Source organism: Ranitomeya imitator, chromosome 5, assembly GCF_032444005.1.
Source record: "Ranitomeya imitator isolate aRanImi1 chromosome 5, aRanImi1.pri, whole genome shotgun sequence".
In the NCBI taxonomy this organism is placed as follows: Eukaryota; Metazoa; Chordata; class Amphibia; order Anura; family Dendrobatidae; genus Ranitomeya; species Ranitomeya imitator.
In genome coordinates, this window is record NC_091286.1 from 173,904,058 (window position 1) to 173,920,272 (window position 16,215).

The 16,215-nt window shown below is 45.6% G+C and overlaps 1 protein-coding gene and 1 long non-coding RNA gene across 11 annotated transcripts in view; one reads left to right on the plus strand and one right to left on the minus strand.

The window, feature by feature from the left end:
* The window catches only part of LOC138681653 (uncharacterized), a 172,457-nt gene that overhangs the window by 34,337 nt on the left and 121,905 nt on the right, over positions 1 to 16,215 (plus strand). The window lies entirely within an intron of this gene.
* The window catches only part of ERMARD (ER membrane associated RNA degradation), a 591,898-nt gene that overhangs the window by 10,135 nt on the left and 565,548 nt on the right, over positions 1 to 16,215 (minus strand). The gene's annotated exons all lie outside the window — the stretch shown is intronic.

Here is a 16,215-nt window from a genome sequence, read left to right on the forward strand (position 1 = left end):
TGCATTAATTAGTACAAATATTTGAGGAAATTGTAGACCGATATGTTTCAAAATACATTTTTAACTGTTTACATGAAAAACACTAAGAACGTAGATTTTGCTGTTCACATCCATCCTGTGCATATGGCCATCCAAAGATTTTTTTTACTAAATGTAGCTCGCTCTGTTATTTGCATTGGCAGTAAGGTCTCATTTATAGTTGCATAACCAAATACAAAGCTGGTTACTAATAATTAGGCTTTATTCAAAGATCAGTATTTGGTCAGTATTTTGAATCAGTACTTGTATGCCAAAACCGGGAGAGTCTCCAAAACCCAGAACCAGGTCTGCCACTAGGAATTTCAGGGCCCCTTACTGTCAAAATTTTGGGGCCCCCTTGAAGTGTCCAGGCTCCACCCCCAGTTTCACCTCCACCCCTCGAACTTTCCACAGTTGCTCCGCCCTCTCTTGGAAAACCTCCACTTCTGGTGAATATTGGTCTGCACTTGGACCGTGGTGCATGGACAGGCTGCAGGTCTCCTGACCTGAAATTTGCAGTCTCCCAGCATGTATGAGGATGCTGGTCAGGAGATTGGCACCCAGTCCCTGCACTGCTGTGGGAGCACAGACTGATAGCCCCCTTTCAAAAATTACACTGCCATAATAAAGATGTTTCCCGATCATATATACCAACTTGCTTCAATAATTCCCCACCGCCCTTCCAAACCCCAACCAAAACTTATAAGCTACTGGATGATCCCGAGCTGCTGCCTGATGTTATAACTGGGCATTTAATTTTGCAGCAGCTCAGGATCATCCAGTATCTTATACATTCTACTAGCCTTCCCCTGGACCCTGTTGGATGCGGCCCCAGTCCCCACTAGCCTTCCCCTGGACCCTGTTGGATGCAGCCCCAGTCCCCACTAGCCTCCCCCTGGACCCTGTTGGATGTGGCCCCCAGTCCCCACTAGCCTCCCCCTGGACCCTGTTGGATGAGGCCCCCAGTCCCCACTAGCCTCCCCCTGGACCCTGTTGGATGAGGCCCCCAAGTCCCCACTAGGCTTCTCCTGGACCCTGTTGGATGCAGCCCCCACTAGCCTCCCCCTGGACCCTGTTGGATGAGGCCCCCAGTCCCCACTAGCCTCCACCTGGACCCTGTTGGATGAGGTCCCCAGTCCCCACTGACCTCCCCCTGGACCCTGTTGGATGAGGCCCCCAGTCCCTACTAGCCTCTTCCTGGAGCCTGTTGCATGTAGCCCCCACTAGCCTCCCCTTGGACCCTGTTGGATGCAGCCCCCAGTCCCCACTAGCCTCCCCCTGGACCCTGTTGGATGAGGCCCCCAGTCCTCACTAGCCTCCTGCTGGACCCTGTTGGATGCAGCCCCCACTAGCCTCCTCCTGGACCCTGTTGGATGCAGCCCCCAGTCCCTCTAGCTTCCCCCTGGACCCTGTTAGATTCGGCCCCAGTCCCCATTAGCCTCCTCCTGGACCCTGTTGGATGCGGCCCGCAGTCCCCACTAACCTTCCCGTGGACCCTGTTGGATGTGGCCCCCAGTCCCCACTGACCTACCCTTGGACCCTGTTGGATGCAGCCCCCAGTCCCCACTAGCCTCCTCCTGGACCCTGTTGGATGCAGCCCCCAGTAACCACTCACCTTCCCTCATCAGCCACACGATACCAGTACAGACACAGCCACTGTGAGCCACCTGAAGCCTCTTCTCACCGGAGAGACTCACCCTACTCGCCTGCCCTCCACCTGCTCGTCCGTCATCCACCCCAGTCAGAAGAACAGAACAGCAGAAGTGACGACCTCCAAGACCACCCAACCTGAAACAGCGAGAAGGGGTTATACCACAGTGCCCCTCTTATGGGGTCACACAGGGGAGAATGAGATACATCTAAGCACACGGGATAAGATTAGATACACAGCCCAGCAGACAGTATCACACAGGGAGGATTAGATACAGCTCATCAGACAGAAACACATAGGATTAGATACATGGCTCAGTAGTCAGTATCACACCGTATGAGATTAGATACACGGCTCAGCAGTCAGTATCACACAGGATAGGAATAGATACACGGCACAGCAGACAGTATTATACAGGATAGGATTAGATACACGGCTCAGCAGACGGTATCACACAGGATAGGATTAGATACACAGCTCAGCAGACAGTATCACACAGGAGAGGATTAGATACACGGCTCAGCTGTCAGTATCACACGATAGGATATGATACACGGCTCAGCAGACGGTATCGCACAGGATAGGATTAGATACACAGCTCAGCAGACAGTATCACACAGAATAGGATTAGATACACGGCTCAGTAGTCAGTATCACACTATAAGATTAGATTCACGGCTCAGCAGACAGTATCACACAAAATAGGATTAGACACACGGCTCAGCAGACAGTATCACAGGATAAGATTAGATACATGGCTCAGCAGACAGTATCACACAGGAGAGGATTAGATACACAGCTCAACAGACGGTATCGCACAGGATAGGATTAGATGCAACTCAGCAGCAGCTGGGATCACCGGACAGACTCACCCTGCTCGTCTGTCATCTGCAGTCCGCCCCTGCGTGACACACCGCATGCTGCTATCTCTCTACTCCGGAATCAGGAAGTGGAGCAGCGTGTGACGTCAGGCAGGACCATGATGCACCTGGGCCAGCCGCAGCTTTGAAAGGTACAATGCCATTTTACTTTCGCTGGATGCATTAACAACACTGTAGGTGTATCTTTAAAACACCACAGTGCTGTTATGCATAGGAGGTTCGGAAGCATTGAACAAAACGTCCAGGGGCCCAATGAGGAGCAGCAAAGAGAAGGGGGCCTGAGCTGCCAGCGTGTTTGGGCCCCCTTTGTTGCTCCTCACCGGGCCCCATACAGTAGTAAGAGCAGTAATGCCCTGATGGCGGCCCTGCCCAGAACAGATGTCAACCTCTCAATTCTAGTTTTTTCTGTAAGTTCCACTTCTGATTTTGGCATACAGATACTGATGCAAAATACTGATGTGTGAATAAGCCCTTATATCTACATGTATTTCGTATGTGTTTTTTTAAAAATCTCCATCCCTATTCCTGTAAACATATTTTAGATTATGCAGCTCATGATAATATCACTTTTTCATTCCTAAATACCGTATATACTCGAGTATAAGCCGAGACTCCCAATTTTGCCACAAAAAAACTGTCAAAACGTAATGACTCGAGTATAAGCCTAGGGTGGAAAATGCAGCAGCTACCGGTTAACGTCAAAAATAAAAATAGATACCAATAAAAGTAAAATTAATTGAGACATCAGTAGGTTAAGTGTTTTTGAATATCCATATTGAATCAGGAGCCCCATATAATGCTCCATACAGTTCATGATGGGCCCCATAAGATGCTTCATATTAAAATATGCCCCATATAATGCTGCACAAAAGGTTAATGATGGCCCCTTAAGATGATTTCAGGGAATTAGGCCGCAAGCTGAAAGCAAGGACCTCCAACGTGGTATTTTCGGAAATACTGCCTGTACCACATGCCACGCCAGAGAGGCAACGGGAGATTAGGGAGGTTAATAAGTGGCTCAAGAATTGGTGTAGGAAGGAGGGGTTTGGGTTCCTGCAGAACTGGGCCGACTTCTCAGTTGGCTACAGGCTCTACGCTAGGGACAGGCTGCATCTCAATGGGGAAGGTGCAGCTGTGCTGGGGGAGAAAATGGCTAGAAGGTTGGAGGAGTGTTTAAACTAGGAATTGGGGGGGAGGGAATTCATTTTATAGGAGGGGAAGATAGTGCAGATAGAGACCTGGGCACAAATAAGGAAGTTGTGGGTGGCGGTGGCATGGGGGGTGGGGTTAGAACAGTTAATAATTTAAGAAATAGAGGTAAAGAGAGGAACATCAAGTGCATGTATACTAATGCCAGAAGCCTCGCCAACAAAATAGACGAATTAGAACTAATGTTATTGGAGCATAATTATGACATGGTGGGGATATCTGAAACATGGCTGGATGAGAGCCATGACTGGGCTGTTAACTTGCAGGGCTATAGCTTGTTCAGAAATGACCGTACAGATGAGCGAGGGGGTGGGGTGTGTCTATATGTAAAATCATCCTTAACACCAATCCTGCGTGATAATATAGGTGAATTTAATGAAAATGTAGAATCCCTGTGGGTGGAGATAAGGGGAGGGGGAAAAAATAATAAATTACTGATAGGGGTTTGTTATAAATCTCCAAAAATAATGGAAGCAATGGAGAATATCCTCGTAAAGCAAATAGATGAAGCTGCGACTCAACGAGAAGTCATTATTATGAGGGACTTCAACTACCCTGAAATAGATTGGGGAACAGAAACCTGCAGTTCCAGCAAAGGTAATCGGTTTTTGACAACTATGAGAGACAATTACCTTTCACAACTGGTTCAGGACCCAACAAGAAGGGGGGCACTGCTAGACCTAATATTAACCAACAGGCCAGACCGCATATCAAATATAAGGGTTGGGGGTCACTTGGGAAATAGCGATCACAAAATAATAAGTTTTCATGTATCCTTTAAAAAGATGTGTAATAGAGGGGTTACAAGGACACTAAACTTCAGGAGGGCAAATTTCCAACGGATGAGAGAGGATCTTGGTGCAATTAACTGAGACGATATCCTGAGACACAAAAATACACAAAGAAAATGGGAGACATTAGCATCCTGGAAAGGACCTGTGCACAGTATATACCGTATGGGAATAAACATACTAGAAATAGGAGGAAACCAATATGGCTAAATAGAGCTGTAAGGGGAGCAATAAGTGACAAAAAGAAAGCATTTAGAGAATTAAAGGAAGTACCGTATAAACTCGAGTATAAGACGAGATTTTCAGCCCAAATTTTTGGGCTGAAAGTGCCCCTCTCGGCTTATACTGGGGTCACGGTGGGTGGCAGGGTCGGCGGGTGAGGGGGAGAGGACGCTGAGGCATACTTACCTAGTCCCGGCGCTCCTGACGCTCCCCCTGTCTGTCCCACGGTCTTCGGGTGCTGCGGTTCTTCCCCTGTACAGCGGTCACGTGGGACCGCTCATTAGCAAAATGAATATGGACTCCACTCCCATAGGGGTGGAGCCGCATATTCATTTCTCTAATCAGCGGTAACGGTGACCGCTGATAGAGGAAGAGGCTGCGGCACCGAAGACCAGCTGTCCGGGAGAAGGAGCGGGATGCCGGGAGCAGGTAAGTATGTCATATTTACCTATCCCCGTTCCACACGCCGGGCGTCGCTCCATCTTCCCGGCGCCGCTCCATCTTCCCGGCGTCTCTCCGCTCTGACTGTTCAGGTCAGAGGGCGCGATGACGCAAATAGTGTGCGTGCCGCCCTCTGCCTGATCAGTCAGTGCGGAGAGACGCCGGGAAGATGGAGCGGCGCCGGGAGCTGCAAGCAAGAAAGGTGAGTATGGCTTTTTTTTTTTTATTGCAGCAGCAGCAATGGCAGAGCTTTATACGGAGCATCTATGGGGCAAAAATGAACGGTGCAGAGCACTATATGGCACAGCTATGGGGCAATAATGAACGGTGCAGAGCACTATATGGCACAGCTATGGGACAAAAATAAACGGTGCAGAGCACTATATGGCACAGCTATGGGGCAATAATGAACGGTGCAGAGCACTATATGGCACAGCTATGGGACAATAATGAACGGTGCAGAGCACTATATGGCACAGCTATGGGACAAAAATGAACGGTGCAGAGCACTATATGGCACAGCTATGGGACAAAAATGAACAGTGCAGAGCACTATATGGCACAGCTATGGGAAAATAATGAACGGTGCAGAGCACTATATGGCACAGCTATGGGGCAAAAATGAACAGTGCAGAGCACTATATGGCACAGCTATGGGGCAATAATGAACGGTGCAGAGCACTATATGGCACAGCTATGGGACAAAAATGAATGGTGCAGAGCACTATATGGCACAGCTATGGGACAAAAATGAACGGTGCAGAGCACTATATGGCAGAGATATGGGGCAATAATGAACGGTGCAGAGCACTATATGGCACAGCTATGGGAAAATAATGAACGGTGCAGAGCACTATATGGCACAGCTATGGGGCAATAATGAACGGTGCAGAGCACTATATGGCACAGCTATGGGACAAAAATGAACGGTGCAGAGCACTATATGGCACAGCTATGGGACAAAAATGAACGGTGCAGAGCACTATATGGCACAGCTATGGGGAAATAATGAACGGTGCAGAGCACTATATGGCACAGCTATGGGGCAATAATGAACGGTGCAGAGCACTATATGGCACAGCTATGGGACAAAAATGAACGGTGAAGAGCACTATATGGCAGAGCTATGGGGCAATAATGAACGGTGCAGAGCACTATATGGCACAGCTATGGGGCAATAATGAACGGTGCAGAGCACTATATGGCAGAGCTATGGGGCAATAATGAACGGTGCAGAGCACTATATGGCACAGCTATGGGGCAATAATGAATGGTGCAGAACACTATATGGCACAGCTATGGGACAATAATGAACTGTGCAGAGCACTATATGGCACAGCTATGGGACAATAATGAACGGTGCAGAGCACTATATGGCACAGCTATGGGACAATAATGAACTGTGCAGAGCACTATATGGCACAGCTATGGGGCAATAATGAACGGCGCAGAGCACTATATGGCACAGCTATGGGGCAATAATGAACGGCGCAGAGCACTATATGGCACAGCTATGGGACAATAATGAACTGTGCAGAGCACTATATGGCACAGCTATGGGGCAATAATGAACTGTACAGAGCACTATATGGCACAGCTATGGGGCAATAATGAACGGTGCAGAGCACTATATGGCACAGCTATGGGACAATAATGAACTGTGCAGAGCACTATATGGCACAGCTATGGGACAATAATGAACGGTGCAGAGCACTATATGGCACAGCTATGGGACAAAAATGAACGGTGCAGAGCACTATATGGCACAGCTATGGGGCAATAATGAACGGTGCAGAGCACTATATGGCACAGCTATGGGGCAATAACGAACTGTGCAGGGCACTATATGGCACAGCTATGGGACAAAAATGAACGGTGCAGAGCTATGGGGCAATAATGAATGGTGCAGAGCACTATATGGCACAGCTATGGGGCAATAATGAACGGTGCAAAGCACTATACACTATATGGCAGAGCTATGGGGTAATAATGAACGGTGCAGAGCACTATATGACACAGCTATGGGACAATAATGAACGGTGCAGAGCACTATATGGCACAGCTATGGGGCAATAACGAATGGTGCAGAGCACTATATGGCAGAGCTATGGGGCAAAAATGAACGGTGCAGAGCACTATATGGCACAGCTATAGGGCAATAATGAACGGTGCAGAGCACTATATGGCAGAGCTATGGGGCAAAAATGAACGGTGCAGAGCACTATATGGCACAGCTATGGGGCAATAATGAACGGTGCAGAGCACTATATGGCACAGCTATGGGACAATAATGAACTGTACAGAGCACTATATTTCACAGCTATGGGGCAATAATGAATGGTGCAGAGCACTATATGGCACAGCTATGGGGCAATAATGAACGGTGCAGAGCATTGTATATGGGGCACAGCTTTATATGGAGCATCTATGAGCCCATCATGAACTGTATGGAGCATTATATGGGGCTCCTGATTCAATATGGATATTCAAAAACACTTAACCTACTGATGTCTCAATTAATTTTACTTTTTTTGGTATCTATTTTTATTTTTGACGTTAACCGGTAGCTGCTGCATTTTCCACCCTAGGCTTATACTCGAGTCAATAAGTTTTCCCAGTTTTTAGTGGCAAAATTAGGAGGGTCGGCTTATACTCGGGTCGGCTTATACTCGAGTATATACGGTACCTTTTCTGGGCAGCAGCAGGCTATTTTTAGGCTGGGGGAGGCAATATCCATGGCTCCTTACCAGTCTGAGAATATCAGCCCCCAGCTGTGAGCTTTAGCAAGGCTGGTTGTTAAAAATGGGGGGATCCCCATGCCGTTTTTTTAAATTATTTATTTAAATAATTGAAAAAAAAAAGCGCGAGGACCCCTCTATTCTTGATAACTAGCCTTGCTGAAGCTGACAGCTGGGGGTTGCAGCCCCCAGCTGTGAGTTTTGTGTGGCTGGTTATCAAAAGTAGGGGGGAACCCACGCCGTTTAAAAAAAAAATTATTTATAGCGTAGGAGCGGCAGATGTATACTCCCAACCGCCGCTCCTGCTCTCACTGTAATTAGCGGCACTAGGTGTCAGATGATGGGAGCAGTAGTCCCATCATCTGACACCAGTGATCGGAGGTGAAGTTTACACCTCGGATCACAGCTGAGCGCTCACCGCTGTCTTCTGACAGCATAGAGCCGCAGCTCTCTGACAAGCGGTGATGATTACCTCGCCGATTAGAAGCCGTGTTTGCGGCGCTGTCATGCATATGACAGCGTGGCAAACACTAATATCGGGCGGGGGGGTCCGCTGCTGGATGACAGGATGCATGAACGCATCATGCAGCCTGTCATCTAGATGTAGCAGAGACGGGTGTGATTATGTCACATCCGGCTCTCCTTGACTTCTCTGCAGCAAATATCCTGCAAGAAAAGTCAACCTAGCGTATTTGCAGCATTTTTTCACCACCCATTCAAGTCAATGGGTGAAAAGTGCTGAAAAAACGCTGAAAGAAGTAACATGCCCTATGTAAAAAAAAAAAAAAGCTGCAAAGCACAAAATACTGACCAAACAAAAACCCAATGTGTGTGCATGAGATTTCTGAAATCTCATAGGCTTTGCTGGTACTGTAAAAGCAGCTGAAAATTAGCATAAAAAATGCAGCAAAAACGCCCTGTGTGAACTTACCCTTAGTTTTTCTTTAGGAAGCCCTTCTACTCTGCACTTATTACCTGTATTAATTGCACCTGTTTGAACTAGTTACATGTATAAAAGACACCTGTCCACACCAGTGACAAAATTATAGACCTGCACAAGGTTAGGATGGGCAACATTACAATAGGCAAGCAGCTTAGTGAGAAGGAAATAGCTGTTGGCTCAATTATTAGAAAATGGAAGAAGCACAAGATGACTGTCAATCTTACTCGGTCTGTGGCTCCATGCATGATCGTGCCTCATGGGGTAAGGATGATTTTGAGAGGTCAGGAAACAGCCCAGAACTACATGGGAGGACCTGATCAATTACCTGAAGAAAGCTGTGACCACAGTCTCAAACACACTACGCCATCATGGATTAAAATCCTGCAGGGCACGCAAGGCCCCCCTGCTCATGCGAGCACATGTCCAGTTCGCCAATGACCATCTGCATGATCCAGAGGAAGCACGGAAGAAGGCTCGTGATAGAACTTTTTGGTAGCAAGTCAAGAGGAAGAAAATGGATGAGAACAACGTCCCAACCACGAAGCATGATGGGATTTTCTTCAAAGGGGAAAAGTGTGAGTGGGAGTAAGCTCTGGAGATGAGTTTAAAAGATTTATTATATATACCCAAAGCAAGAAAAAGAAAAAAACAATCTCACCCTGGAATTAAACAATACTCATGTTACTCCTCATCACATAGGTCACTGTCCCACATAGATTTGGCTATAGGTAATGACAGTATTTTGGGTTACACTAAATCTATAGAATTCCTACCTAGGAATATAACTGATCACTCAAAACTGATAGAATAATTAATGGTGGGGGGGCACTTGGGAAGGCCTATTTGGCGTCTACATCCTTATTAACTGCAGGTCATTAAAAGGGTCCCTCCCTTTTAGTAGTTTGGAACACTTCCATAACAATGAGGGAACAGCAGGGAGGAATGTAGTGTGGGTTGTGATGAACGCTTTCATTAGGGGCATTTGCATGAAAGGAATCCGCAAAATAAAATCCAAAACAAGGAAGAAATCACAGGAACTGCAGCAAGAGGTCATGATGCGAGAGGCAAACTAACCATCTACTCCCTGTAGATACTAAAATATAAGCCAAAGTACTTGCCAATAGGTTAAATTAAATGATAAGGAATTGATCCATGAAGGCCAAAATGGATTTATGCCTAACAAATCTAAGGCTATTAATGTTAGACATTAAACTAGTCTCCTATAAATTTAGACATAGCCTAGGGAAGCATTTTTGCAGGGGGCCTTTGTGCACTTCAATCTGCACATTCAATCGAAGTACATGTATCAAAGTACTGGCAGTTAAAATGGCAGGAGACAGGTAAGACAATCAAATAATTCTATTCTCTGTTCATTTGGAACAGAACAAATATTCACCATAAGCATTTGTATAATCTATATCCTGGCTGCTGTACTCTCTCAAATTCACTGCCCATGCATTAACTGTTTACACGCCATCCATATCGGCCCTTCTGTCCATTCCTCTCCTATGTATAGCACTCACGCTCTGTTCACATTGCTTAACAGCAAGATCCATTCAGTCCCACCATCCAACACAAGAGACGCTCTCACAAATCACTTAACCATCTGCTCACTTTTTCTATCCTCCTAGTCGCAGGAGACATCTCTCCCATCCCCGTCCCTCCATGTTATAGCAAGTCTAACCTCCCAACTGCCACACTCAGAAACCCCTCTAACCTTGTTATTATCTTATGTGTTATGATCTGGTGATTAAGGAGCGACATGCGTCTAGCTCTGAGCAGGTGGCAACTATACTGACCGCAGTCCCTAAGCTCAACACAACACTAGAAGCAGCCGTGGAATGTTCCTAACTCTGCCTAGGCATCTCGTCACAGCCTAAGAGCTAACTACCCCTAAAGATAGAAGCAGGAAAACTATCTTGCCTCAGAGAAAATCCCCAAAGGATAGATTAGCCCCCCACAAATAATGACTGTGAGAGAAGGAAATGACATACGTAGTATGAAACAAGATTTAGCACAGGAGGCCACTTCTAGCTAGATAGAAATAGTACAGAACAGAACGCTGTGCGGTCAGTAATAAAAAACTAGAAAAAGTCCACCGCAGAGAAATGCAAAAATCTCCACACCTGACTAAAGGTGTGGAGGGCAAACTCTGCTGCCCAGAGCTTCCAGCTTAACTGAATAGATCCATACTGAAAAGCTGGACAAAAGAACAAAAACAAAGAAAGAGCTGAACAACAAAGTCCACAACAAGAGAACCGCAAAAGGACAAGCAAGGACTTAGCTTTGATGAACTGGTCAGAGTGTCAGGAAAGTCCTAAGAGCAATGACTCCAGGCAGGAACAATTGACAACTGGCATTGAATGACTAATATAGCCGAGCCAGAAAGATGATCAGTGAAAACAGCTGCTGAAGCTAAATCCAAGAAGCAGCCATACCACTCAAAACCACAGGAGGGAGCCAAAGAGCAGAACTCACAAAAATGCTACTTACAACCACCGGAGGGAGCCCAAGAGCGGAATTCACAACACTTATGCATGCCTTCTGCCTTTTTCAATAGTGCCCTTTGGAATTCTCCCTCTGTGTGTAATAAACTCCCTTTCATCCATGACTTCTTCCTTTCTAATTCTCTTAACCTCCTGGCTCTTACTGATACCTGGATCCAGCAGTCAGACACCACCGTTGCTGCTGCTCTTCCATATGGTGGACTACACTTTTCTCATACCCCAAGATCAGACAACAGAGCATGTGGAGGCGTCTCCGCGTTGACGATCTGGCCAATTACTTCAAAGAAAAAATTGACCACATCCGACAGGAAATTATCTCCCAATCCCTTCAAACCATTCACTGTCCTCCCTCCCCCACTGCATCTAGCTCACTCTCTGACTTTGAACCATTTATAGAAGAAGTAATCAGGCTCCTTGCATCTTCTCGCCCAACCACTTGCACCAGTGACCCCATTCCGTCATATCTCCACCAGTCCCTTTCCCCGGCTGTCACCTCTCACCTAACAAAAATATTCAACCTCTCTCTCTTCTGGTATTTTTCCCCCCTCATTTAAGCATGCCATTATACATCCATCACTTAAAAAACCATCCCTCGATCAAAACTGTGCTAATTATAGACCTGTCTCTAATCTTCCCTTCATCTCTAAACTCCTCGAACGCCTGGTCCACTCCCGTCTTATCCGCTATTTCGACCCTCTTCAATCTGGTTTCCGCTCTTAACACTCTACTGAAACTGCCCTAACTAAACTCTCTAATGATCTACTAACAGCTAAATCTAATGGTCACTTCTCCATGCTAATTCTCTTGGATCTCTCTGCAGCATTCGACTCTGTAGATCATCAGCTCTTCCTCACTATGCTAAACTCCATCGGCCTCAAGGACACCATTCTCTCCTGGTTCTCCTATCTCTCTGACCGCTACTTCACTGCATCTTTTGCTAGTTCCTCCTCCTCTCACCTTCCCCTTACTGTTGGGGTTCCTCAAGGATCAGTCCTAGGCCCCCCTCCTCTCTTTGTATACTGTCCCTATTGGAAAAACAATCAATAGATTTGGTTTCCAGTACCATCTGTATGCTGATGACACGCAATTATACACTTCTTCTCCTGATATCACGCCTGCCTTTTTAGAAAACACCATTAATTGCCTTACCGCTGTCTCCAACATCATGTCCTCCCTCTATCTGAAACTGAACCTGTCAAAAACTGAACTTCTTGTGTTCTCTCCCTCTACTAACCTATCTTTGCCTGACATTGCCATCTCCGTGTGTGGTTCCACCATTACACCCAAGCAACATGCCCGCTGCCTTGGGGTCATACTTGATTCCGAGCGCTTTCATTCACCCCCCCCACATCCAATCACTGGCTCGCTCTTCTCATCTGCATCTCAAAAACATTTCTAGAATTCGCCCTTTTCTTACTTTCGGCTCTGCAAAAACTCTTACTGTTTCACTCATTCATTCTCGTCTGGACTATTGTAACTCTCTGCTAATCGGCCTCCCTCTTACCAAACTCTCCCCGCTCCAATCTGTCTTGAATGATACAGCCAGGATCATATTCCTCACAAACCGTTACACCAATGCCTGTGCCTTGTGCCAGTCATTACACTGGTTACCAATCCACTTCAGAATCCAGTACAAAACTATTACCTTCATCCACAAAGCACTCCATGGCTCAGCCCCACCCTACATCTCCTCCCTGGTCTCAGTCTACCACTCTACCCGTGCTCTCCGTTCTGCTAATGACCTGAGGTTAGCATCCTCAATAATCAGAACCTCCCACTCCCGTCTCCAAGACTTTTCACGTGCTTCGCCAATTCTTTGGAATACACTACCCAGGTTAATGCAAATAATCCCCAGTCCCCACAATTTTAAACGTGTCCTAAAAACGCATTTGTTCTGGCTGGCCTACCGCCTCAACGCATTAACCTAACTATCCCTGTGTGGCCCATTCAAAAACTTAAACCATAATCAGGTTCCTCGAATCATGTTCTCATACACTTTATACAGTTAATAGCCCTCTGTGTCTGTACTGTTACATACTTAGGCTGTTAACTGGTTCATGCAGCTTTACATGAACACCTGAGTCTTACACTAAAGCTGGTCCGAACAACGAAAGCAATTGTTACCATCCACCTCTCGTGTCTCCCCCTTTTTCCTCATAGATTGTAAGCTTGCGAGCAGGGCCCTCACTCCTCTTGGTATCTATTTTGAACTGTAATTTCTGTTATGCTGTAATGTCTATTGTCTGTACCAATCCCCCCTATAATTTGTAAAGTGCTGCGGAATGTGTTGGAGCTTTATAAATAAAATTATTTTTATTATTATAATTTACAAATGAATAATAAGGAGGCTGGAAATAGAGCAACAATATCCCTTGACTCTGCAAAAGCTTTTGACAGCTTTGAGTGGAATTATTTATGGAAAGAATCAAGCAAAATGGGATTTGCTCATAAGTTTATAAATTGAGTAAAAATTCACGATGGGTCACCGTCCGATAGACAGAGTGTAAATGTTCGATTGTCAAAGCCATTTCAGTTGGACAGGGGTACACGACTGGAATGCCCGCTCTAACCTCTATTTGCTTTAGAAATTGATCCGCTGGCATGTAAACTGAGAGATTCGGATTACTTCATTGGTTTTAAGTGTAATAACAGAATAGAAAAGGTAACTCTGTATGCCGATGACATGCTACTGTATGTGGGTGATATTGAGTCATCTTTTGGCTCAATGACAGATATAAAAGGAGGTTGGTCAGAATTCAGGCCTAAAAATTAATTGGGATAAGTCGTCTATATTACCACTGGACCCTCTCTCACATATGGAAACAATTGCACTAGGTTGGATTCAAGTGGTAGAACGGTTTAAGTATCTCGGTGTGGTAGAAGGTTCAAATATTAAAGTCTATATAGCATTAAATAGAAATCCTTACTAGATAAATTTAGATCCAAAAATAAATGAGAGGTTTAAATTGCCTTGGTATGAAATAGGTAGGGGGAATCTCATTAAAATGATTTTGATGCCACAAACCTGTTGAAGCGCTTGAGCAGCGTGAAACGGCCCTCGTTTGACCTGTACACTCTATTGTATACGCACCCCCGAGCCGTGAAGATTTTGCTGCAATAAAGTATTACCTGCTTTGAAGATCGGTGAGTGCTGCCGCTTCCTTTTCTACTCGGACAATTGTATTTGCTTCACAATTCCCCATGTTGGATCCCCCCTCTCAAATTCAGAAAGGTGCAATGATTGTTCAGAGAACTGATATGGTGGAAGCGAAATGCAAGGATAAAAGTGGCTTCAAAGGGACAAAACTGAGGGAGGTTTGACAATTCCAGATCCATGGATATATTTTATAGCTTCACAGATGCAACATTTTCATGGGTGGGGAAAAAAAAAATATGGGCAAGAATGGTAGTCTTGTCCTTCAAGACAAAAAATGAGTGTCGCCCATATACGTACAGGAGGTGGGCACTAACTACACAGAGAGAGACCGACCTTAGCAATGACGTACAAGGTGTGGGAATGGGGAAAGAGATTGTTGGGGGATAAGGAAATACACTAATTTTACCCCATTATGGCAAAATCAGCAAATGGTGGAGTTTGATAAATTAACTGGTTTTGGAGGTTGGAAATCAAAGTGAATTCAGATTTTACATCAGATAATAGAAAATGGAACACAAAATCTTTTACAAACTGCAACAATAGTTTGGTTTGCCTCACAGCTTCTTTCAATACCTACAACTTAGGCATGCATGTCTACTAGACTCAATAGCGGTGGCAAAATACGCAACTGGTTTAATTAAAAAAAAATTACCAGGAACTCTTACGGTCTCAAATGGGAGACCATCCTCTGACAGCAAAATTAAAATGGGAAGCAGATGTGGCGCCGACTACGGAAGAACAGTGGAAAGAGGTGTTGGAAGTCACTCCTAGACAGTCCCCATGTGTTGTGAATTCTGCTCTTGGGCTCCCTCCGGTGGTTGTAAGTGGCACTTTTGTGAGTTCTGCTCTTGGGCTCGCTCCGGTGGTTTTAAGTGGAATGGCTGCTCCTTGGATTTAGCAGTCTGCAGCTGCTTCCACTGATTGTCTTTCTGCTCGGCTATTTATGCCTGGCTCTTTCCTTCAGCCAGTGCCACTTGTCAATGGCTCCTGGTTTGATTCATATCTCTCTTTGATTTCCCTGATTCCTGACCAGCTCAGCAAAGATAAGTCCTTGCTTTGCTCTTTTCTGTCCACATGTTGTGGACTTATTCGTTCTGTGCATTCTATGTTTTGTCCAGCTTGTCAGTATGTATTAATTCAGTTAAGCTGGAATCTCTGGGAAGCAGATTTACCCTCCACACCTTTAGTCAGGTGTGGAGATTTTTGTAAACTCTGTGTGGATTTTTGTAGTTTTTAATAATGACCGAACAGTATTCTATCCTGTCCTATCTATCTAGCTAGACTGGCCTCCTGTGCTACATCCTGGTTTCATTCTGTGTATGTCTTTTCCCTCTCCACTCACAGTCATTACTTGTGGGGGGCTATCTATCCTTTTGGAATTTTCTCTGAGGCAAGATAGTTTTCCTGTTTATATCTTTAGGGGTAGTTAATTCTCAGGCTCAGACGAGGTGCCTAGGGAGTGACAGGAGCATCCCACGGCTACTTCTAGTGTTGTGTTGAGCTTAGGGACTGCGGTCAGTACAGGTACCACCTCCTTCAGAGCTCGTCCCATGTTGCTCCTAAACCACCAGTTCATAACATTACAAGTGGCCAAAAATGAATTAAATGCATCTCAAAAGAAGGAAAAAAAAATTCTGAGCCATTTTTTTTTCTGTGC